Below are 25316 nucleotides of genomic sequence, written 5' to 3'. Positions count from 1 at the left end.
ATACTAGATGACAGACAGGGGAACCAGGGAAGCCCGACTGAAATTCTGTCTCTAAGATATTGCATGACTGGTACTGGACCCCCCTGAAACTGCACACAGCAGGATTACTACCACATGCGAAATGCTGGCGATGCCCAGTGACTCGATGCGATCTACTCCATATCATATGTTAATGTCCCTCAGTCATACCCCTATGGGAAACGGTGAGTTCCACCCTTAGAGATTCCATTTCACTTAAATCACCACTCACTCACTTCCTCGACCATCCTCCTACACGACACAGGCCCCTTCCCCACTCTATCACAACAGCAACAAAGACTGTTACGTACGGCGCTCGCAACAGCTAAAATATGCATCCTCTGACACTGGAGGTCAACGGCCTCCCCAACCCCGGAAGAATGGATGACGGCTATGATTCGAATAGCCACCCATGAACGTGTTATCTACAACCTACAGGACCAGGCAGACTTATTCACCCAGGTGTGGGCCCCCTTCCTAGCAGAAGTACCATTACTCCTTCACCATCTATTTCCCTTCTCCCTCATCCACGCACAGCATTGCGGAACTTCAATCACAGCCTCAACATACCCCTTACCCTCTGACTTGTGATGATGCCCCCTGTGTTTTCCCACCTTTTACCCCCTCCTATCTCTTTCCTTAACTCCCCCACCTCTTACTTTCCTTCCCCGCTCTTTCTTCCCTATCCTTTTCTTTTCACCCCCTTATCACAGAACACCCACAACCCCCACCAATTAGAGGACATGGGCTGTTGCTACCTACTGCTGTGGACCACACCTTTCACTGACCAGCACCCCCACCCCCCAAAAGGCTTTAAACTTTACCTCGACGGCCAACACTTTGCGTCAAAAGTGGTAGCCAGGATGGGCGGCTTGCTCATGGACTACTACTCAGGGGGTGTTCCGTTTCTGGACATTACGATCATTTCTCCTGCCCTTAAGTCCATACAAAGCACATACAAGCCATACCAGACTAAAGCACTTGGACATGTCGGTCTATGGGACGCCATGCCCTACACGTAGCAATAGGTTTCCCCCAGCCTGCAACAGTATAATATTTAACCCTCCTGCACCACCATGATTTTGAACCCCTTCCCCTTTTCTTCTTTTCCCATCTTTCTCTCCTCCTCTACGCCGACCCGTTCTGAGTATCGTTTCTCTTCCACAGGATTGGACAATTATTAATCTCACACGCTGGATGTCTTTACATGTCCTTTAACCTGTACAGTTTTTGTGTGTACTATTGAATTTCTGTATTAAAGAATTGCAAAACAAAAAAGTACAAAACAAAAATAATAATAATTTGAAAATAAAAATAAAAGTTACATTGTGCAGCTCTAAAATAACAAACAAAAAAATAAGGGGTTCTAGAATAGAATGTTAAGAACAGGAATGGGGCAGTACCGAGGGCTATGAGGGAATAAGGACATATAATTTATTGTCTGCATCAACAACATGTATCTAAATAATTTAACACTTTATGCCTACTTCTCAACACCTGTGTACAGCACATTCATAAAACATTATGCTTATCTATATACTGCAAAAGTGGAAGGTAAAAATATAATCATTAACTGTTTATTAAGCCTGAAAACAAAAATATCTTGTAAATGGAGGCCTCAGTTTTATAGCTGGTGCTAGTTGTGTGAGGCATTCCCAGTCCTACCTTGAAAACTGGTTTTGAAGGACTGGGGAGATGCAAGGATGGCCCTAAAAGTGGTTGCCACTGCAACACAATTTTCATTAATACAACTGCGTATACTACATAAAACTTATATTACCTGTGTAAAGTTATGGCACTTTGGATGGGCCTTCTTCCCCAATTTTCTTAAATGTGGTTAGGGAACAGGTGTTTTTATCCACACCATATGACTCTGTCCTATGTTATCGGAGAAGAGTGTTAACAGCACTGGAAATAGTGCTGTGTTTCCCTTTAACGCTGAAACCAAGCTTATACGTCTACACATCACAGAAGACCTTCACTCCAACAGGTATAAATTAGCGTTCCTTCACATGGTACTCTTGGTAGCTGTAAGGGATAATGCAATCACTCCCATCTCTTGAGAAGTACGCTATAGAGTTAGAGCAATGCATGCTTCTCAAACTGTCGATCTATGAATTCAGAGGCTACACTCACAAACATTCAAAGATGTGGACTGATGATCTGCAAGATTACAAGGGGATTGTTGTGGGGAGAGGACAATATCATGGTAACAGAAAAATGGATGTTTTTTTTATGTATGATATAGATTTGCATATTTCTCTGGGAGGAGTTACCACAGAGGAATGTTTTGTTTGGATATTTAACTTCTGAAAATATTCTTATAAAAAAGACTGGCTCTGGTCAGTTCTTCCCCTGGTTCCTAACTGCCTATGATGACAAAGGGTGTTCGGTTCCTTTGTGTGTGCTGCAGACAGGGCCCTTTGAAAAGTAACTAGGGCAGGGTAGAGCTTATCCCCAGCCATCGTGTCAGGAACATCTGCTCCCCTCATACCTAGGCTTTCTTTGCTCCCATATCTGGAAGCAATACTCAAACCCCAATAGCAGAGCCATTCACAGCCATGCAACAGAGGAGAGGAGGCAGAAAGGCATAGTCGGCTTAGCTGGCTTGGACCAGAAAACGCCAACTTTCCACAAGTGGCATTTTCAAAAGTGTAATTTTAAATCCACCCCCACCGCTAGACATGATTTAAAAGGACAGTTAATTTGTGTGTGAACAGCATACGTGCAATTGTTCCCACTCTGAAGTGAACACTTATTAAAATTTTATTGGGCAGCCCAGTGTTATCCTATAGGGAAGAAAGGCCCATTTTAGGGTTTTTTTTAACTACCAAAACATGTAAAACTTAAACACACATGTCCTACTTTTTTAAGTACTATGAATTCTGCCCTATGAATTTCTAGAGCCTACATTAGGGGTGTATTATTAGTATTGAAAGGGATGGTTTAGGACTGGGAAAAGGCTTATGTTGCCAGGCCACAATGGCAGTTTAAAACTGCACTACACTATAGTGGGTGGCAAAATCCATACTGCAGCCCTCTAGTCGCATTTAATTTGCATGCCATGGGTACATGTTGATTATAGATTGACCCTAGGCAGGATAGGGTAATAGGGTCCCCCCCTTTCTAGTTACTGGGTACATGTAGTGACATTTACTAGGGACTTACAAGTAAATTAAATGTTCCAATTAGGTATGAGCCAATATGACAATGTTTTAGGGAGCAAGCAGATACAAGTTAGTACAGATTAGCAGGGGTAAAGTGCACGGAATCCAAAACAAAAGATCGGCATAGTCTCAAATATAGGGTGACCCAGCAGAGCAGGATAGGATCAACAGTTTCCCATAAACAAGTGACAGTCAACAGGCCTTGCAGAATCTAATCCACCCACTCTTTATGGCGAGTCATATTTATTAAATCAAGCTATTTTTAGGACCTTCTGGTGAATTGACAAGGAACAGGTGTTCTGTTTGGTCAGAAAGTGAGGGAGGATTAAAGACACATTTAAATATTTTTTTTGTCACATTTGCTTGGTGTTCGGAGACAGAGGTCAAGGGTCAGTTTGACTTCTTACAATTATTTTTCCTTCTGACTGCAGAGTTCCAGGACTTTGTAAGGTGAACTGTCTGACCTGCTGTAGAAAGTGAGTGAAAGGAAAAAATATGGCGGGTCAGGTTTTTCCGAATATTTAAATAACTAAGTCAGTTGTACGAACATCACAAAATCTATTTCAGTATTGTAAAACCTCATTTTTTTGTACTTTTGTTTGATGAAAAAAATAATAGGATGAAAAACTATCAAAACAGTTTACTTGGTGATGTGTAAGTGTCATTTTTCCTGAAATCTAGTTTTCACAGATTATTGTAAATACACTATATTGTTTTATCAGTAAAGGTGCAAGTTAGTGGGAAGGCTCTTGGACATTTCTTGGAAATTTATCATCTATAAATGACAGTGTGCTACCGCATCATGCTTAAATTATATATTTATTACAAGTGAGTGTTTAAACATAAACTGAGAAACATTCCTGCCCATATGGCAATGCTCTTCGTAAACTAAGAGGTAGGTCAAGGATATTATGTACCCTATATGTGGGAAAGATTCTTATTATACTTGGAGCAAATGTTTAGTCTATTTAATAAACAAAATAGTATTTTGTACAGCAGAAATGCTGAACTCACATATGTGCACTAATGTGAGAATGAAGGAAAAGGCGACTGCAAAATATAATATTGGCCTAGGATCAAACAATTTGAGACCCGTTCATGGGTCAAATACATTACAGTTAGGTCGAGAAGATTATTCAAGTTAATCGATCTGCATATCTGGTAACATTTTTATGATGTTTTTAAGCCTGGCCAGAGGATAGTCTGTAAATTCCTGAAGTAAATACCAAATGGCACATAGTCGATGATAAGTAGATGCATCCAGTTGTTACCACATATGCAAGCAGATGGTGATGTTCCCTCAGAGTTGAATGTGATAAATGTGCAATAAATAACATGTCAGACCATGCAAGCACTGATGTGATGATTTTCTGAGAAGAAATGAGTTCCTGTGCTAGGTAGACCTGGGAGATTATACCAGGTATGCCACTTAAACTACAATGAAAGAACGTTTGTTTATCCTGAAAAGATCCATCTGAAAGCACGTTGATAGAAGTTCATGGCTTGCTGTGTAAGCGTGTTTAACCTAGTAATACATACAGGCATCAACAATGCAGGATACCAAGGGTCCTTGACAGCCAAAATAGTGGAGAGATGTGCAGCTTCAATATACCCTGTACAGTATCATACACAGAGTATTTCCATCAGCGTGTTCCCTAAAAATGTGAATGCCCAAAATGCTACAGCCTTCTTTATACTCAAATTTTGTTTATTACAGAATAGGAAATTAAGACATGATTGAAAAAGACCCAGGTCCAAAATAAACTTTCACTGAATTTACATAACTTTATCAGTTCTAATAAAATTTGCGTAGACCATTAATGATATTAGGAGATACATCATCAGTGCAAAAAATTTGTGAAAACAAAATAATAATATAAAAATCTAACAACTGAATAAATGAGCGGATGCCACACATTCTGTGTCAATGTCAGAGTTCATGCACACTATAAAGTACACATTAGGTTGTGCTAACGCGTCCCTTATTGGATAATTTATTTACTCTGGGACTCATTTTAGGACGATGAATCTTTTGACTCTGATTGAAGACACCTTAAGACGAAATATCTAATCCACGTGTCAATCAATAAGTCAATAACGTCCCCAATATTCACCATAACAAATCAATTAGATTAATCAATAACATTAGTAAGACTCGGAAACCACCATGACCTTTCAGTCATGAATAACCACACCAGTTTAATATGATTTTGTGAGGTTTTATTCCCTATTGATTACAATTCTACTAGTAAGTTTATTAGTCTCAAAACCATGAAACACATCAACATTGTCATAATATGGCAACTCGAATAAGATTTCATCAAAGCAAAGATCATGAACATTTGAACATAGCACAACGTCAACATGGGTTAACCTTAGCAGAGTATCATTAGCGCGTTATTCAACAAAGCATGGATTCAGTCATTTGTCTATTTGCATCCGTTTAGTGAACTCCTCAACTATCCTCGAATTAAAATTGGCATGTTGGGCTTAATGCAAAACAATTTGGTAACACAAATTTAGAAAACATCTAGCTATGGTCTCTGTCAAAAGAAGTAGATGGTACCTAGAAAGGAAAGGCAAACAGACATTTACAATTTCATCATCATATAGTTACCTTCCGTCATGGGTCAGCATAAAGAGTCAATCTTCGTCCTCAGGACATCAGTTGATTTGCCATCAGCAAAGAAACACAGCAAGACGGGTGAGAAGGGACACTTCCCTCATAAGGAGGAAAAGTATAGAATCGGGCAAGACAAAGTGAGAATGGTTTAAGGAATCAAGACAGCAAAGTCTTCGGGCAGAGTATCAAAGTGACGGCATGGAATGGCATCTCTCCTAACTGGCTCTCTCTTGTCTAAGGGTTTTTATCCCTTTATCGTTGTTCAGTCCCCTAATTCCCAATTGGGTGAGTTTGGCGCACCCTATCTCCATCCAATGGCTCACCAGTAGTACCATCAAAATTGTCACCTCATAACAGTTCTCACGTAGTTTATTGGTTCTTGTGATTGACATCCCCAGCGGGTAGAATGTCCGGTATGATTTCATATTCTCGTGGTCCTCTTGCATCCCCAGTCAGTAGTTCCATTGTCTATACCGGTTTAGGCGACCTTGCACCTGATACAAGTCTACACTGTTGCATTCAGCAAGAATGTTTCCTTGAGTAAGTCGAATTTAATGATAACGGATCTACTACGGTTACACTCATCTTCTAGCTTATGGAAAAGTACGAGTACATGTCCTTCAGCAAGTCAGCACACTGCACGTTAGAAAAACACATTTAATATGAAAACGGGCAGCTAGAACCTGACTCATGCTAACTATGGCCTACTGATTTATTAGCAAATCCTTAACATATAACTCTTAATATTAGTGTAAAATCATTTATTAATGCATCATTATTTCATTATAAGTCAATTTCATTAATCATTGTATACACTGGCGGCCACTCCCCGTGGGCACATTTCAAGCTCACGTTTAGCAAAAACACATTAATACATTTTCTATGCGACATTATTATGCATTAGTTCATAAACATTTCATCTTAGTTTTGAGTATAAGAGCTACGCTCCCTCAGTTGCATCATGTTACTGTGAACCTCATCTCACTAATGTGTTGAGTCAAGTCAGGAAATAAAGGATCTGTTGTCCAAATAAAGTCTACAGATCGATCAAATCGCTTGGACCCTGGAATGGAAGTATTCGTGTGTTTTGGCTCCACTGTAGCTCTTGGGTCTTCTCAGGACGGATACTTGGGCACCATACTTTGTGTGTAGAGCAACTTTCAGTAAGAGGCTAAAGGTAAAGCTATATGGAAAGAACAGTGTTAACCACAATTAGCAGTATGACTGGAGCAAAAGAATGGGTACTGACAGGCAGTTTGACATAACTTACTTTTCACAATTGAATAGCTCCATGTTACAGCGATGGGTAGTCCTTTTGTGACCTTTATTAGAAAAGCAAAGGGGTTCAAACCATACGGTTTGGGGGAACCTAACCTACTGAGTGGATGGGCTGAGCCCGCTCTACGAACACAATGTCTGCATATCCAAGTCAAATTTACAGAGGATGGGTTGTTGAGAAAAAAAAAAAAAGAGGATGCTTTGTTGAGAAAACATGATATAAGTCATAATGTACTGACTGTCTTAAAAAATAGGAGCACTTTTGTGGCCAGTAACAGTGTTTGTGCCAGCACTTATCCTCGAGAGGGTAAAAGAAGGAGCAAAGAGTCCCATATTCCATTGAGGGTTGGCAACCATCTGTTTATCTCTGCTTTGATGGTTCTGTGGTAAAGAGCTGAGTCAAAGAGAAGCTGGAGTCTGAAAACCATGTGTTTCTAATCCTGCTTTTATTCTTGCCACAGGCCTAAAATCTAGACTAATCACATGCGAGTACAGACTAAAGGATTGTGTGAATTGTAGTGTTAGACCTGACAGCCTTAGGGTGGTCACCCTCAACTTTTTTCTTGCCTCCCTCCACTTTTTGAAACAGTTTTTGCTGGTTTTAGAACTCTGCGCTCTTTAACACTGCTAACCAGTGCTAAAGTGCATATGCTCTCTCCCTTAAAACATGGTGACATTGGCTCATACCCAATTGGCATATTTAATTTACTTCTAAGTCCCTAGTAAAGTGCACTACATGTGCCCAGGGCATGTAGATTAAATGCAACTAGTGCGCCTGCAGCACTGCTTGTGCCACCCACATAAATAGCCCCCTAACCATGTCTCAGGCCTGCCATTGCAAGGCCTGTGTGCGCAGTTTCACTGCCAATTCGACTGGCCATTTAAAAGTACTTGCCAAGTCTTAAACTCCCCTTTTTATACATATGTCACCCCTAAGGTAGGCCCTAGGTAGCCCATAAGGCAGGGTGCTATGTAGATAAAAGGCAGGACGTGTACCTGTGTAGTTTACATGTCCTGGTAGAGTAAAACTCCTGAATTTGTTTTTCACTGCTGTGAGGCCTGCTCGTTTCATAGGCTAGCATTAGGGCTACCCCCATATACTGTCTGAGTGGTAGATTCTGATCTGACAGGAGTAACAGGGTCATATTTAGTATGGCCAGAATGGTAATACAAAATCCTGCTGACTGGTGAAGTTGGATTTAATATTACTATTTTAGAAATGCCACTTTTAGAAAGTGAACAATTCTCTGCACTTCTGTGCCTTACAATCCACGTCTGGCTGGGTTAGTTGACAGCTCCCTTGTGCATTTTACTCAGACAACCCCCACACAGGATGGTCAGTCACACCTGAACACATCTGCATACTGAATGAGACTTCCTGGGCTGAGAGGGAGGAGGACCTGACACTTACATGTCAAAGGACAGTGGCCTGCCCTCACACAATGGACTGCCACAGCCCCTACTTGGACCCTGGCAGATAGGATGGAACTGAAAGGGGACCTTGTGCACTTCTAAGCCACTGTTTGAAGTTTCCCCCACTTCAAAGGCACATTTGGGTATATAAACTGGGTCCCTGACCCTACCAACTCAGACCCTTCTTGAAAAGATACCTACTGGAAAAGGAACTCTGAACCAGAACATGCAACCTGCTAAGAGAAGCTGCCTGGGTGCCCAAAGGACTCTTGCTGTAAAGGACTGCTGTCTTGTTCTTGCCCTGCTGCCTTGCTGCCCTCTGGCTCTGCTGAGAAGTGCTCTCCAAGGGCTTGGATTGAGCTTGCCTCCTGTTTCCTGAAATATCAGGGCCAAAAGAAGACTTAATCTCTGCAAAGAAATCCTTGTGCGACGAAAATCGACACACAGCCTGCCCTACGGTGAGAAAAATCACAGCATCGCCGAACACAGCCCGGCTCCCCGAGAGGAGATCGACCCAGCGCCAGCGTTGCGATGGGAACTTTGACGCACGGCCCACCGAATCGACGCATCGTTGAGCCGGTACGACACAGCCCAACTTCCTGCGAGAAGAATCGATGTAGCACCAGTTTGTGGAAAAATAGTTTCTCACCCTTCGTGCAACCTCTGTTCATTTGACATCAGGACAACCATATTGAATATGGCATCCATTTTGTGAGTGTTTTAAACACCCCGTCGCAGAGGAAATAGGCAGAAAAAGATGCAGCTTGAAAGCAGCTACATCGTGTAATATGCCTAAGGCCGAATACCAGACTGGCCACCTACCTGTGGTTAAGCCAATTTTGAGAAAAACTAATTTCCACGGAATAACCTGCAATTGGAACAAGGTCATACCTGCCATTTACTACACACTATTATACGCTTCAGCTTTTTGCACATTTTTGTTTGTAAGCAATCTCCCACTCCTCTCCCCTGAGGCATACAAATGTTTTTATACCTAACTAGTGGAAAATGATTGAACCTCTGCCATTTGTTTGCATGTAGTAGAAAAATATATAAAAGCTCTATGCTGCGCGAAGTAAGACAGACTACTCCCTAACCCGCTTGGTGAAGGAGCTCTCCCTTAACTCGAGTTATTGAATAAATCCCGATTATTCTCTACATCTCGGACCCCGTCTCTTTCCTTTTTTATTATTTATTTAACTTACAAGGCAAATTCAGAGGTATTTTAAATTATTTACCACATTTTGGCGCCCGAACAGGGACTTTCCCTTCTCTACACGTGCCGGTTTTGCCGGTCGCGGGTTTTTCCCCTACTCTCTCTCGCGACGGACTTTAGGTGCACCCGGTGGGGATTTCCCGCCGAACTCCCTCAGAGACCCAGGGGCGGACCAGCGCCCGGCACACACATGAGGCGGTGAGAGACGCGGAAAGTCCATCCCCGAGTGCGACAACGAGGAGAAGAGGAGTCCGAGACCCCTCAAAACGCGCAGCGTCTGGATTCGATCGAAGAATAACGAGTTTGCTTTTCGGTGAGTACTGCTGAAAAGTATCAAGACGTTTTCTGTTTAAACAGAAACGGTACAGATATATATTAAGAATGTCATTATTTACTAAATTCAAGTATCGGGCAAAAGAGAAAAAATTGTTAGAGAGGGCGATTGCACTCCCACCCAAGGACACTCCAGCTAGGTTCATGTATAACAAACATGGTATGCCCGCCATAGTATTTTTGGACCTATGGGTAGAATATACTAGTCAATTAGCGGAACGATTCAAATGGCCAAGTACGGGGACCTTTGATAAAGAAAATGTCCTCAAAGTAGAGGAACAGTTGTTCAGGAGAAAAGCAAGACAGGGCCAGTTAGAGGCCATAGAATGGTGGAGGAAAGAAGCCCAACGGAGGCAAGAGAAAGCGCAAGGAAAAGTTGAGAAAGCCCAGAGAATGTCAGGAAAAAATAGACAGGAGGAACTACAAGAGAAAGGAAAGGAGGTAGTTCTCGAGCAGATGATAAGGGAAAGTCAAGGAAATGTTACAGGTTTATACCCCGTACTGCCAAGTTGTGAAAATTCCAGCCCCGATAAATCAAAAAAGAATCCTCTCCTTCCCAGTGCACCTATGCCCCCTGATGATTTGGCGCTTATAGACTTATTAGATGTGCCACCCCCATATTCTACCAATACACGACCACTCTTACCTGTACATAATCTACCACCATTGGTTTCTCCTGAAACTGTCGAGGATCTCTCCGAAGCCGCGAGATTTCTCTCTATAGCAGAAGAGGATAAGAAGGACGAAGCGGGAGGGGGAGAACCAGAAGGACAGTGCCCACACGATCCCTTATCCACGATATACCCCGCCTTAGGGGACGAGGAAAAAAGACTAGTTGCCATTTGGAAAAAAATAGAAAAGATCCCCGCTGTACAAAATAATATCAATGGTATGCTAGAATTCATGTTAAGAGGGGGCGACTCTACTCCCTACCAAGATGTCCTGAAAGGAAGAAACAGAAAACAACAAATGTATATATATATACACACCTTCATGTTATATCTATTTGCTCGATACTTCCAATTTAAGAGATTAAGAAATCCGGCGAAATTAGAAGATTTAATGGAAGAGGAGGCGGAGGAAGGGGAAGGGGGGATAAGGGAGAAGGAGTGGATTCCAAATTAAACAAATTATTAGATCTCATGAGGAAACATAGACATAAATTTAAAGAAGGAACAGTAACTCCCGAGAGGAAAATCAGTAAACAGCACCCTGTACGATGCGTACCACCCCTAGGGGATAGTTTTGCTTCCCTACTCGCGTTCCCAGAACCTCCCAGTAGCGAAGAATTATATGAGGAAACTGAGGAAGCTCTAGACTGGTTCTTTGAACAAGAACTGCCATTGACAGCCGAGGAACAAGAACTGGTCAGTACTGCTAACCTATGGACTTCACAACCGAAGATTTATAATTCGGACATTATAGCCCAGTTATACTCTAGTTTACCCCTCACCCAGCATAGGTTAGCAAGTCTGTACATGACACAACACTTGATGACACTGAATAGAGTTTTCAGACCCCATCAATCAGCCCTTGAAGACTTGTTATCCAAATGTACCTCCTTGGCATTCTTGCAAGATCCTGCACACTTCCTTAACATATTTTTAGATGCACGACAGGAATATCATGATGAAGTGGCTAGGACACTCCTTCGGGCCCGCCATACTGATTACGGGGAGAAAGAAATGTATCGACAATACCCTCTCAGAGAGGTCCATCCTAGAGTAAACGCCGCAAATGAATTGCAGAAAGTTTTTGTGTATACACCTCTTACTAAATTAGAAATAATGAAAATGAAAGAAATTGTACCACCGCATTCTAATGATCCTGTTGGGTTTTTTAAGGAACTCACAGACGTCCTTACTATGGGAATATATACCTTAACAGATCTAACAATTATACTAAAAAATTTGCTGCCCCCAGGTATTTATGAGAAATTAAGGGGACAAGACTGGTTAGTGGATAACGCTAATTTGAATTGGGCCGCCTTAGAGACAAATGACAACGCCAGGACAGCTGGAGCCGACATACCAGATGATGTGAAATTAGCACCGACCCTTATTCTTAAAGTGTTGCCCCAACTTCTTACCACAAGGAAAGAGGATTGGGATGCTATCTCCGCCTGTAAACAAAAGCCAGGTGAAGATATAGGGGATTATTATACGAGATTACAGAAATGTTTCACTGCCAATAGTGGTCTTAAATTAGAAAGTGATTCATATGCACATCTTTTTGTATCCAAATTGGTGGAAAACAGCCTCCCGAAGTTAAGGGAAAGAGTTCAGAAGGTAGAGAGCTCCTGGCAAGCACAAAGTCCCTCCCAAGTCCTACGAATATTACAATACCACCAAAACAGGATAAGGGGGGGGAAGAAGAAAGCGAAAAGGTTAGGGTAAAGGAGACTAAGTTAAGAGCACTAGTGGCACAAACAGTGATGCCCAAATCAGGGCCACAACCTCAGGTACAAAGAAAGGTTAATAATTCTAAAGGTGTTTGTAACTATTGTAAAAAACCAGGACATTATGTTAAAGATTTACAAGGGAACGTTACGTGCCCAGTTCTAAAACATAATGTGGCCACTGGGAAAACTACACCCAGAATACATGTTCCTCGAGATCAGTACAGACCTCAAGAAGGAACGTCCCAAGAACAGAATCAGGGAATACCAAACACAACGCAAATGTACATATCTGATGAAAATACTGGATATGCCAATTTTCCCAGTTTTTTATGAGGCTGCCCAGGGGGGGTTGAGGATAAATTGCCCCTTATCCCTATACCTGTGGACCAAACTGGTCCATATGTAGACGTTCAGCTCCTGGGACAAGACAAGAAATTCCTATTGGATACAGGGGCAAGTAAGACAACGATAGATCATAACGAGCTTCCGCAAGCTCCACTCTCTTGGAATAAAAATATTTCATTGGGTTTCTCTGGTCAACCCATTACAAGTAATACATCAGAGCCACTACCCTTACAAATTGGCCCCCTTACCACTACGACAGATCTTCTCTTGACTGATTCTTGCCCCGAGAATCTATTAGGAATAAAACAATTGAAAGAATTAGGAGCCATAATAGTGTGCTCCCCCCAGGATGTGCGTCTGTTCCTTCGAGATTTCAAGGGCCATTATACAGTCAGAGATTTGGATCCTAGATTGGCCCACCTCCCAGCCGAGTTGTGAGCCACCAGTACCACATCGGTCGGGCGGATGGACATTACGCACCACAAGATCATTTTAAAGGAGGGAGCCATACTACCACGACTCCGTCAATATAAAATGCCTCCACAAGCTGAGAAAGACCTTATTTCCATTATAGAGGACCTCATCACTAGTGGAGTGGTGATCGAAGTACCATCAAATACCGTGAATTCACCCGTATTACCTGTGGCAAAGAAAGTACAACAAGGAGAAAATACCAATTATTGACTTGTGGTAGACTTACGGGAATTAAATAAATGTGTTGTGGCACAACATCCTGTCGTACCAGACATATCTACCCTTTTAACAACAATTGATTGTGAAGCCACACATTTTACCATTATCGATCTCAAAAACGCGTTTTTCAGTGTACCAATACATGAAGACAGTCAATATTTGTTTGGGTTCTCATTATCCGGAAGGAGTTTCCGGTTTACCCGAGCTCCTCAAGGATTTACTGACAGCCCGAGCATCTATAGCCAAGCACTAAAAAGACAGCTAGACACCATACAAATGCCTGATCAAACAGCCCTTCTGCAGTATGTCGATGATATACTCATTACGGCCAGATCTGAACAGTCATGTGTCGAAGCTTCATTATTGGTATTAACATTCTTAGCTGAAAATGGCCACAAAGTGTCGCCAAAGAAATTGCAATTCTGTCAACAGCAAGTGACCTACTTAGGGCACTTACTGTCAAAGGAGGGAAGGCAGCTAACAAAGGAGAGAATACAATTGATACAAAATATACCACAGCCAAAAACACAGAGACAGGTACGCGAATTCATAGGACTAACATCCTACTGCAGACAATGGATACCCCAATTTGCACTAATATCAAAACCACTTGTAAAATTGACAACATTAGAAGCCAGCACGTCACCCCAGCTTCCATGGACAGAGGAACACATGCTCGCTTTCAAAACATTGAAAGAGGCGATGTGTCAGGCCCCGGTGTTGGCCACCCCTGATTATCATAAAGATTTTACACTATTCGTCACTGAAAAGAATGGGACCGCTCTATCGGTTCTGATACAAGAGCAAGCTGGAAAACAAAGACCATGTGGATATTTTTCATCCACCTTAGATCCTGTAGCACAAGCTCTTCCCGCATGCCTGAAGGCTGTAGCAGCAACAGCTCAAGCTATTAGACAAAGCGATGCCATAGTATTGGGACACCCTTTGATAGTACGAGTTCCCCATGCAGTAGAACTATTACTTAACAGAACACAGACACAACATCTAACAATAGCAAGACTGTCAGGGTATGAACTGACACTTTTTCAACCTCACATACAGATCTTAAGATGCAATACCCTGAACCCTGCCACACTTTTACCCATTCACGAGAACATAGATGAGGTACATGATTGTATGGAAGTGATTGAACAAGTGACAAAACCACGAACAGATTTAAAAGACACTCCATTACCAGATGCAGAAGAAAATATTTACGTGGATGGTTCTTGTAAAAGAACAGAAAAGGGGGAGATAAGGGCCGCCTATGCTGTTACCACAAATACTCAAATTTTAGAAAGCAAACAGATACCCATTCTCTCAGCACAAGCGGCCGAGTTGATAGCATTGAGCAGGGCCTGTCGATTGGGGAAAGGAAGAAAAAAAAAATGTATACTGATTCACAGTACGCCTTTGGAGTAGTACACAATTTTGGAACATTATGGAGAGAAAGAGGATTCATGACATCGCATGGATCAAAAATACAACATGCAGACTTGATAACACAATTGTTAGATGATATACATCTGCCAGAACAAATAGCTATAATAAAATGCAAAGCACACACAAAGGGGACAGATCATGTTATATTAGGAAATGCATTAGCAGATCAAACAGCTCAAGACATGACACAGAAAGACGTAGAGAGTACGCTGCATCACGGTCCCGAATTTATGCATATGCAGGTCACACGAGATATAACTATGGATATCCAAGACATACAGAGTCACGCCACAAATGAGGAAAATGAAAAATGGAAAGAGGAAGGAGGGATACTAACTGATCAAGGATGGATGACATCACATAAAGCAGTCTGGTATCTTCCCGATGCCATGGTGCAGATTATTATAGATACAATACATGGACCAGCCCACCTTGGGGAAAAAGCTATGCTAGACGCAATACAACATATATGGGACAATAAACATCTTAGGGCAGCAGCCAAACAAAGAGTCCAAACATGTATGATATGTTGTCAGTATAATATTGGAAAAGGCACAACAGTAGGGGCAGGAGGATTTAATCCTCCTGAACACCCTTTTGAAGTTATACAGATGGACTATATACAAATGGAAAGGTGCAGAGGACAGAAGTATGTACTCGTAGTAGTATGTGCATTAACACGATGGACCGAAGCTTATCCTGTACCTGACTATACTGCCAGCACTACAACTAAACAATTGATTAAGGAGTATTTCCCTAGGTTCGGTCTGCCCCGAGTTATATATTCTGATAATGGTCAACCATTCTCATCTGAATTAATGAAAAAGATATCGCTACTGTTGGGATACCAGTGGAAATTTCACTGTGTGCGTCATCCACAGGCAGCAGGCCTGGTTGAGCGACATAACCAGACTTTAAAAAACAAGATGGCAAAGATATGTGCTGAAAAGGGAGTTGATTGGATTACTGCCTTACCAGTAGCTCTGTTTTACATGCATATGATTCCTCATTCCAGAACGGGGCTCGCGCCCTACGAGATAGTTTTTGGTAGGCCTCCTAACATATGGGGAATACCATGTGCGAAAGCTATAACAGATATTGAAATACCTGTACTGACTGATTACCTGGCTTCCTTGATGTCTGCACTTCAATCTTGTCGTTCACAGGTTGCAGCCGCATTTCCTGATAATACGGAGCCCAAAGAGCACCAGATCAAACCAGGAGATTGGGTTTATATTCGTAATTTTGATCGAACAACACCTCTTGAGCCTCGATGGAAGGAACCGAAGCTCGTTTTACTGGTTACCAGGACAGCTGTAAAAGTCGAAGGTCGTAAGGGATGGCTCCATGCCAGTCATTGTAAGAAACATTTTCCCAAGGAAAAAAGTGGACAGACATCGCCACTTCAGACACAACAGAATGCAGAACAATTGACATTACCTACAGAAGAAAGTCTCCAGCAGACTTATAGATCTAAACTCAGGTCATCTACTCGAGCCCAGGTCAATTAAGTCCAAACAAGCTCTACTTGTTGGTGAAACGGCAGGGGCTCTGAGAAGTGTACCTGACAAAAATGACGACGGAGACAGTGAAGCAGAAGATGTTGAGAGACAAATACAGAAAGAAAATGTGTGCGAAAAGACATTTTTGTATAATGATGTTAATGTTGTTTCTGGCAGCAGCAATGTGTTTAGGTTGGGTTTTACATTTAATTTTTCCATCTAGTCAATTCCCTATATTCTCACCCAACAGTACACAAGAACATACCTATTATGATCTTACACCTCATGAACGGGCCCACAGATTAGCTATGCAAAATAACTCCTTTGTACGGATGTTACACTATACTCACCAGGTTGCCAATACTACCGAATGCTGGATATGCGGACAGATTCCCCCTCATCAGAATGACGGAGGGATGCCACTGGTACCTTTTCCATTTTCATATAATGGTACCTGTGAGGCTTGGTTTGCCTTAATAACAGCGTACAATACCTCAAATTCCGCATGCCCTGAAGGAGATGTTCCGATATGTAAGAATGGGTGGCCGTGGGGAGATATGAATACCGTCCTTAATCAAGTCTGTTATCCCGACGATAATGGAATACCACAGGCTAAGGGGACTATATTCGAAAGTGAAGAGTATAAACAGGAGTATTGGTCTTCCAAATTAGTAAATACCAAGCCTAAAAAGAAAGGCGGACCAACTTCCATATCTGTTTCCAAAATGAAAAGACAGCTGTGTGTCCAGAAGACTGGTATAATCCAGGTAGGACACAGTAAATGTAAGATTACTGTGAGTTTCGAGGATAAAGGCCAATCAACGTTTCCAGCATCTAGACATACATATTTTGTCTGTGGAGAGATAGCCTATATACGTCTTCCCCTCGGATGGGGAGGAAGATGCTATATATCTTTCCTATTGCCTCCCGTTTTCCTTGCCCCGCCGATGTATCATAAGGATCGCCTACTCCCTAATGAAAGGCATAAGAGATCTATAGATACTTCGGGGATAGACCAAACAGAGACTACCCTGGAACAGTATACAGACTTCAATAGAGGTTTCTTCTTCTTTATTGGACTGATTCAGAATAGTAAGCTTATCCGTAGGCTTGCTCGAACAGTAGAAGCAGTTGTAAATCAGACTATAGCCGCTCTGGGAAATTTGACACAGGAACAATCCGCTATCAGAATGGTAGCGCTTCAAAATCGTCTTGTTCTTGATGTCATACTAGCAGAGAAGGGCGGAGCGTGTAAAATTATCGGGTCGAGCTGCTGTGTTTTCATACCTGATAATGCCCCCTCTGTCTATGAGGCTATTTCTAGATTGCACAAAATTGCGTCCAGCTTACACCAGGATCCTGGCAACTGGACCTGGTCAGGATGGTTTTGGGGACTAGTCTCCACATGGGGCTGGAAATTGATTTCTGCTATTGGCATAGCATTGTTTACATTAATGGGATGCTGCCTGTGCATCCAGTGCGGCCCGCCACTCTGTGGATTGTGTGCTACCATGTGCATTCCTAAACCACACAGCCAGAAAAAAGAAAATGTTAAGATTATGCTCCAAGATCATATTGATGATCTTATGGCCATCGAGATAGAGGACAATGGTTGCACTCTGGTGCAAGGAGGGAATGTGGAAAAATAGTTTCTCACCCTTCGTGCAACCACTGTTCATTTGACATCAGGACAACCATATTGAATATGGCATCCATTTTGTGAGTGTTTTAAACACCCCGTCGCAGAGGAAATAGGCAGAAAAAGATGCAGCTAAGGCCGAATACCAGACTGGCCACATACCTGTGGTTAAGCCAATTTTGAGAAAAACTAATTTCCACGGAATAACCTGCAATTGGAACAAGGTCATACCTGCCATTTACTACACACTATCATACGCTTCAGCTGTTTGCACATTTTTGTTTGTAAGCAATCTCCCACTCCTCTCCCCTGAGGCATACAAATGTTTTTATACCTAACTGGTGGAAAATGATTGAACCTCTGCCATTTGTTTGCAAGTAGTAGAAAAATATATAAAAGCTCTATGCTGCGCGAAGTAAGACAGACTACTCCCTAACCCGCTTGGTGAAGGAGCTCTCCCTTAACTCGAGTTATTGAATAAATCCCGATTATTCTCTACATCTCGGACCCCGTCTCTTTCCTTTTTTATTATTATTTATTTAACTTACAAGGCAAATTCAGAGGTATTTTAAATTATTTACCACAAGTTGTGCAGCAGAAATTTCCCTGCATCGCCCACTGGTTCAACGCAGCTCCTGTGACTTCGTTCTGCACGCCCAGAATTTCTCTGCGTCGTCCCCTCGGTGGCCAAATACCCCACAACTTGAAGAGGATCCAAGCCTGCGCGCCAGAAATCAATGCAAAGCCTTTGTTGTGTGGAAAAGCATCAACACATAGTCTGTGTGCGCCTCAAGAAAACAACGCACACTTCCCAGTTTTCCACGCATCTCCTCCTCTGCGGTCCCATGCAGATAATTTAGACACAAACGAGGTACTTGGTGTTTGCAAGAGACACTTATTGCTTTTTAAGAACTAAAGACTATTTATCATTACAAAAGTGATATTTCAACTTGTATTTGTCAAATCTTGATCGTTTTGACCTTGATCTACTCATATAACTATTCTATATTTTTTCTGAACCTGTGAGGTGTATTTTTGTGGTGTTTGCACTGTGATATTGCATGATTTATTGCACAAATACTTTACACATTGCCTTCTCAGTTAAGCCTGACTGCTCAGTGCCAAGCTACCAGAGAGTGGGCACAGGATAATTTGGATTGTGTGTGACTTACCCTGACTAGAGTGAGGTTCCTTGCTTGGACAGGGGGTAACCTGACTGCCAACCAAATACTAAATTTCTAACATGTAGTCTTGCAAACCATTTAGAGTCAAGAGATCCAAAATGGTGATTACTGTCTTTGGAGCCAAGAGCAGATCTTTCATGAGAACCCTCAAACCACCCAAAATGTATAGCCTTGATAGAGATCATGCCTTAGTGGCCCATTATCTTCATATCTGCATGCACTATGCTGTCCAAGGTTTCCAGCCTGGCCTTTCACTACCAACATTAGATACTTCCAGTTTATTTAACTTCTGAAATAAATTCCCATTTTCTTGTTGAAAAAGGACAGAGATATTCAGGGCCCTACAATTGGTAACTAATTACCCATTATTATTATTATTCATCTTTCTGCCATTCCTACTAGAGTTGACAAAGAAAAGATTTGGAGAAGCCCACTGAAGTCCAATATGTTTCATGCAAAACTATAGCAAGCAGCAAAAATATTTTAAGTGTGAATCTGCAGTCTCAATGGACCAGTGCTTTGCCGCTTGTGCCTTTGGACCATACAATGCTAAATCCAAATAATTTATTATGGTCTTTTAGAGTTTTGCAATAATCTAGCAAGCAGAGCACATGGTCTACCAAAGTCAAATTAGCGACTAATAAACAGGTACCTAGGTCTGTTTATGAGTAGAATGTGGTAAAACCTTGGACTCCTCCTTATCTGCTCTGCATGTAGCTTGTCCTCCCTGCCTCTTCTTCCTACTTCTCTGCAGGCCGCCCTTTTCCTCCCGCACTGCTCCTCCTAGGAGGGACTTAATGGTACCTGCTGTGCATCCCTGTAGAGGAAGAGACAAAAGCAACCCCATCCGCAATTGGACCGTGCCCAGCGCCACAAACTCTGGGCCACTCACCTCAGCTCCTCTGAACGCTTGTGCCACGCCACACACCATGATAGGAGCTTTCTCCTGCACCCACTGCTGGTTCTACTGCAGCAGCATACCCTCTCATCCCAAGCAAGCACCAGCAGCACCATCTACTCCCCCTCCTATCACCCCACGCTATAGCGATCCCGGACCCCAACACTCATTCGCATGCTACTCAACACACAATCGCTCCTCAAACATGCCATCAAAATCTGGGATCTGCTGAGCAGAGATGCACTGGATTGCCTCTTCCTCACGGAAATGTAGCTCAAATCCACTTTCAGCACCTAACATTGCCACGGCAATCCCAGTGGGTTACAAGATCGCAAGAGAGAACCGCCCTCACAAAAACAGGAGGACTCCTCTACAAAAACTCAATCAAATGCTCAACGTCCTGAAAGAGCGCCCTCCCATTCATGGAACTTCTGCACTTTAAAATGCAAATCTCCATGAGACCTTGTCTACTGACCACACGGACCATGAACTACCTTCTCCAACATAATCATTGACTTCATCGCCCCTCTCACTATCAACTCCAGCCTTCATACTACAAGGTGACCTCAACTTTCACCTAGAAAGCAGAACAGATCCCTGCTCCACAACACTCCTTGAAAGTCTGATCAACATTGGACTAACAGCTTGTCACGGAACCAACACACATTAGAACCTAGTCACATGGCCCGACCACTATGTCATCCGCTTCCAAGTTAACACACCGCAAGCCAACACACCCACCACGATCAGCCTAACCAGTGGCTGATGGGACAGAATCGCAGAAGCAGGGTGGCTGAACGATCTCATCAGGGACCAAACCTAACCCCACAGATAACCTCAACGAGGACATCACAAACTTCAATAACGGGATGAAAAACTGTGCAGACTCACTCGCACCTATCAAACCCAACAAGCAAAGAACCACCAACAAGCATGTCAGCTGGTGCACTGAGAACCTTTGAGATTTCGACTGACACTGCAGACAGTTAAAATTGAGAGCCATCCACAAAACCAGTGTTAGAACCACCTACAAGGTTTCATTCAGATGCTACCATCAAGAACCGAGACACAATGAAATGAACACTAGCAGAACGCATCGAAGGGAGGTCCAACAGCTGCAAGGAAAGCATCTCAATCCTCAAGGAACTCACCACAGCCTCTGTCAGCCTCATCACCCACTCCCAAGAACTCTGCAAGGAATTATCAAACTTTTTCTGCAGCCAAATCGCAAACACCTACTACAACTTGGAACACCAACCAGACCCTAGAGATCTCATCCCCACCTATAACATACCAATACAGCCGCTTGGCCAAATGGAGAACTTTCACCAAAGCAGCCAGCGACCATCATGGAGGCTATCCACTCAGGGACCTCAACAGTTCCATGCCCCCACCACATCTACAACCTTGCAGCATTACCAATGAGCATCACCCTCAACATCTCCATTACAACTGCCACATTCCAAGCATGCGGCAGGCAATGCCCTCCTCAAGAAGTCAACTGCAGCTGACCAATTCCTGCCTGATCTCCATGCTCCCCTACCTAGACAAAGTAATAAAGAAGGCCATCAACAAGCAACTCACATTCCACCTTGTACTACAGCACCTACTGGACTATACTAAATTAGGATTCAGAAAAAAAAAACACAACCAAAACAGCACTCATTAAAGCCAATGATGAAATCCGGGCCATCCTGGACTGGGGAGAAACAGTGTCCTACATCTTCCTCGATCTCTCTGTGGCACTCAGCAGTCTCCCACAACACACTCATCAGAAGACTCCACAAGATCAGAATCAAAGGACCCACACTTAACTGGATCTGCTTTTTCCTCACAGGAAGAATCCAAAGTGTCAGGCTGCCACCCTTCACCCCTTCATATCGGACACCAAGAACCTGATCTATGGAGCTCAATAAGAATCGTCTCTCAGCCCAACCCTGTTCAACATCTACACCTCACCACTTACCAACATCATTTGATCTCAAGGACTCACCATCATCTCTTACACTGGCAACACCCAACTCATCCTCTCCCTGATGGCCAAGACATCCACCACCAAAAACAACTTCACAAACTGCATGACCATGGTAGCAGAGTGAAGGAGATCAACTGCTTCAAGCTCAACTCCAACAAGTCAGAAGAACTGGTCTTCGTAAACAACCCCTGCACCCCCTTTGGGACTTCACCTGTTGGCAGACAGAGCTAGGACAAACACCAACACCCACTGACCCCGCCAGGAAGCTGGGGATCATCCTGGGCGACAAGCATGACATGACGACACAAGTCGACACAGTGAGCTACGCTGGCTTCCATATGATTCATATGCTACAAATGATCCTCAAATGGCTGCCACACCAGACGAACCGTCATGCAAGCTCTCATTCGACTATGGCAACCCACGGTACACCAAAATCTCCAACCAGCTCCTACACAGTCTTCAGGCCATCCAGTACGCTGCTACAAGGCTCATACTCAACCTCCCAGACAGCACCCATGTCTCACCCTACCTTAGAGAATCCACTGGTCTACAAATTCAAACTCCTCCTATATACACATAAAGCTATGCACTACCTGGATACCCTAGAGGTAATTGGTGCACTATTACAACTCTATATAAAATTACACAGTAGGGTACGGGAGAAAGATGACAACTATTTATTAAATAAATTGTTCTTTTGTCTCTACCAACTTTAAAACAAGGATACCGTTACATAGGCAGTCAGCCTAAATGTGCAAGGGACAACACTGAAATAAAAGTCGACCGTACATTTAAAATGTGTGCTCACGTACAATTAGGCAAAGACTCTGGTAGTGATATAAAATATGATTTCACTTTCCTTTTGTAAAGATAAGACATATCCGTTAGACAATTTTGTGAAGACCAGGTCCAAGAAACCCAGTCTGCTGGTATGCATTGTGTACTTTGCTTGGGCACAGGCCGTATTCTATACTTCGGGAAATTAGGTTTTGCAGTCAATTCCATGGATTATATGTATTTACTTCCCTTCTCTGAGTGGCGTTGAGAGTATTCACATGCTACCTCTTTGATTGTTAGGGCCCCAAATCACCCACACTTGGAATTACCATTCCCTTTGCCGAAAACCAAATTCGTAACCACTGAAACTGGGTGCGGAAAAGGCAGGTCCTGTCCTCAGCAGCAGCTATCCTGTGACACGGCGGTAACACAACACTGCGGCTCCCAATCTTCGAGGAAAAGGTGGTAGCGTTTTCGGGGGGACACCCTTCTATTGAGAGTGATGTCAGAGGTATGGCTTCGGTTACGATCTGAAACTAGTTAAGTTTAATTTCCAAGGAAAAGATTTGGCTTTTTGGGAGGTGTGGCAAGGGTCACTGAAGGAGACACTTGTTAAGCGACGATGCTTCGAGACGCTTGACAAATTAGATGATTTCCAAAACGAGGTGTCTTGCAGTATAAAAACATTATTGGTTTTAGCGGATATCACACTAATGGAACTGTGTATGGCCTTGCTTTTAAAAAAGCCACCCACCTGTATATATAACTCAGCTGTGTTGTATACAGACTCGACACAGCTCCCGGGATTACTGCAAGGGTTTCTCCGGCTGCCCCTCTTGAACTCGGAAGACGCTGGTTTTACTCATCGACATACCAGGAAAAAGGCCTTACAAACTCTGGAACAGAACTAATAGACATAGAAAACAGACGAGAACAGTCCGGGGTTTTAGGAACAGGATAGCTTATGCAATGCGAATCAAACACAATAACAAAATCTCACCCTCATTTATCTCTGCGTACCTGTCAAATCGCCTATATGTGACGTGTCCTCCGCGTGTTACTGTTAAACAAAAAGCACCCATAGATCTAAATTGTCACCTGCTTTTCAAAACTTTATCACTCTCCGAAAAGTGTTCATTCTCCACTTCCCTTAATACGATCACTATATCTAACGTGTTATTTCACCCCCTTTTAGAAGCAAGAGGTTTGTTGAGGCGTAAATGCTAACAAGTCCGTTTCTAGGCAGGAGACTCCCACATTTTGAAGCATAAAATGCCTTTATTTCAGGTGTCTCCAGCCTGAAATTGCCTCTGCTCCAATAGAAGTCAATGGGTAAAATATATTCACCCCGACTATTTTTCAAAATCTTCCTCTTTCCTGTTCTGAAATGTTCAAATGTATGGGGATGTCATATTCATACATACCAACATTTTAGAAGAGGAAAGTTGGAGACTTTAAAGAAATAATCCAGAAAATGTATTTCTCCTACTGGCATCAGTTGAAGCAGAGGTAATTTCAGACTGAAGACAACCAAAATAAAGGCCATTTTTGGCTTCACAAAGTCTCCCACCGGAAATGGGTCTATTGGCATGTGTGTATATTTAGGTCTCGCCTGAGACAGTGCGCATGTCGCTTGTGACAATCTATTGCTCATTTAAGAAAAACACTCTAAAAAGGGGCTTTTAGTGGCCAATTACCATTGGTTAGATTTATTGTCATTTTTTTTTCAATTTCATTCGTGAGCGCATGCTAGCTTCACTTTGTCTCCGTGTTTTAGTTTTCTTTTCTGGGCCTAGTGCTGATTGATTTCTTGATTAGTGGTCTTCTGCACTGCTTACACTAGTACGTATAGCTTGTAGTGAGTGTTTATTGTATGTTTGTATGTTGATTTTACATGCTCCTATGCTGTTTTTCTTGTTTTCTTAGCTCCTTTATGCCTCTTCATTTTTGCTTATTAAACTTAGGCCCACCGCTCTCCTCACCTGTTGTTTCTTTCCAGGACTGTCAAAACTTTGCTTTCCATAAGCCGCTTTTCTCTGGCCAGCCTTGTACGAACTGCCTAGCAAAACAACACCATTTATTACATTTTAATAAAGTTAAATGTTCCAGCATACACTAAGGGAACATTTGTTTATGACTCATCCTCGTTTTTTCACATTCCAAGTAATTCGACTTCCTTCCCAGTTTGGAAAGACACTGACAGTTACATCTTTAAAATTGTATCAGCTGGTGATATCTATGCTGCCTATATGCGTGTGTGTGTGTGCTGTTAACAAATCCTAGGCTATATGCATTAATAATTGCTATACTAAACTCACAATAATATAATAATAGGCTATGACACATCACAACATACCATACTAAACAAACCAGACCATAACATACCATATTATACAATAACAAACTAT

The 25316-nt window shown here is 42.5% G+C and overlaps 1 protein-coding gene and 1 long non-coding RNA gene across 3 annotated transcripts in view; one reads left to right on the top strand and one right to left on the bottom strand.

The window, feature by feature from the left end:
- Positions 1 to 18569, top strand: part of LOC138287439 (uncharacterized) — a 73350-nt gene extending 54781 nt beyond the window's left edge. The window contains exon 2 of the long non-coding RNA XR_011202215.1: positions 16097 to 18569. This is a non-coding gene — a long non-coding RNA (uncharacterized lncRNA). The remainder of the gene's footprint in view (positions 1 to 16096) is intronic.
- The window catches only part of PNLDC1 (PARN like ribonuclease domain containing exonuclease 1), a 258698-nt gene extending 234784 nt beyond the window's left edge, over positions 1 to 23914 (bottom strand). For both annotated transcript variants that reach the window (XM_069227860.1, XM_069227862.1), the window contains exon 1: positions 23663 to 23914. The gene's annotated coding sequence lies outside the window, so the exon portion shown is untranslated. The remainder of the gene's footprint in view (positions 1 to 23662) is intronic.
- Between the last annotated feature and the right edge of the window lie 1402 nt (positions 23915 to 25316).

The sequence above is a fragment of the Pleurodeles waltl genome, chromosome 4_1 (assembly GCF_031143425.1).
Source record: "Pleurodeles waltl isolate 20211129_DDA chromosome 4_1, aPleWal1.hap1.20221129, whole genome shotgun sequence".
Taxonomy (NCBI): domain Eukaryota; kingdom Metazoa; phylum Chordata; class Amphibia; order Caudata; family Salamandridae; genus Pleurodeles; species Pleurodeles waltl.
Note: the sequence above shows the minus strand (reverse complement) of the source record. Positions and strands in the feature narration are given on the sequence as shown.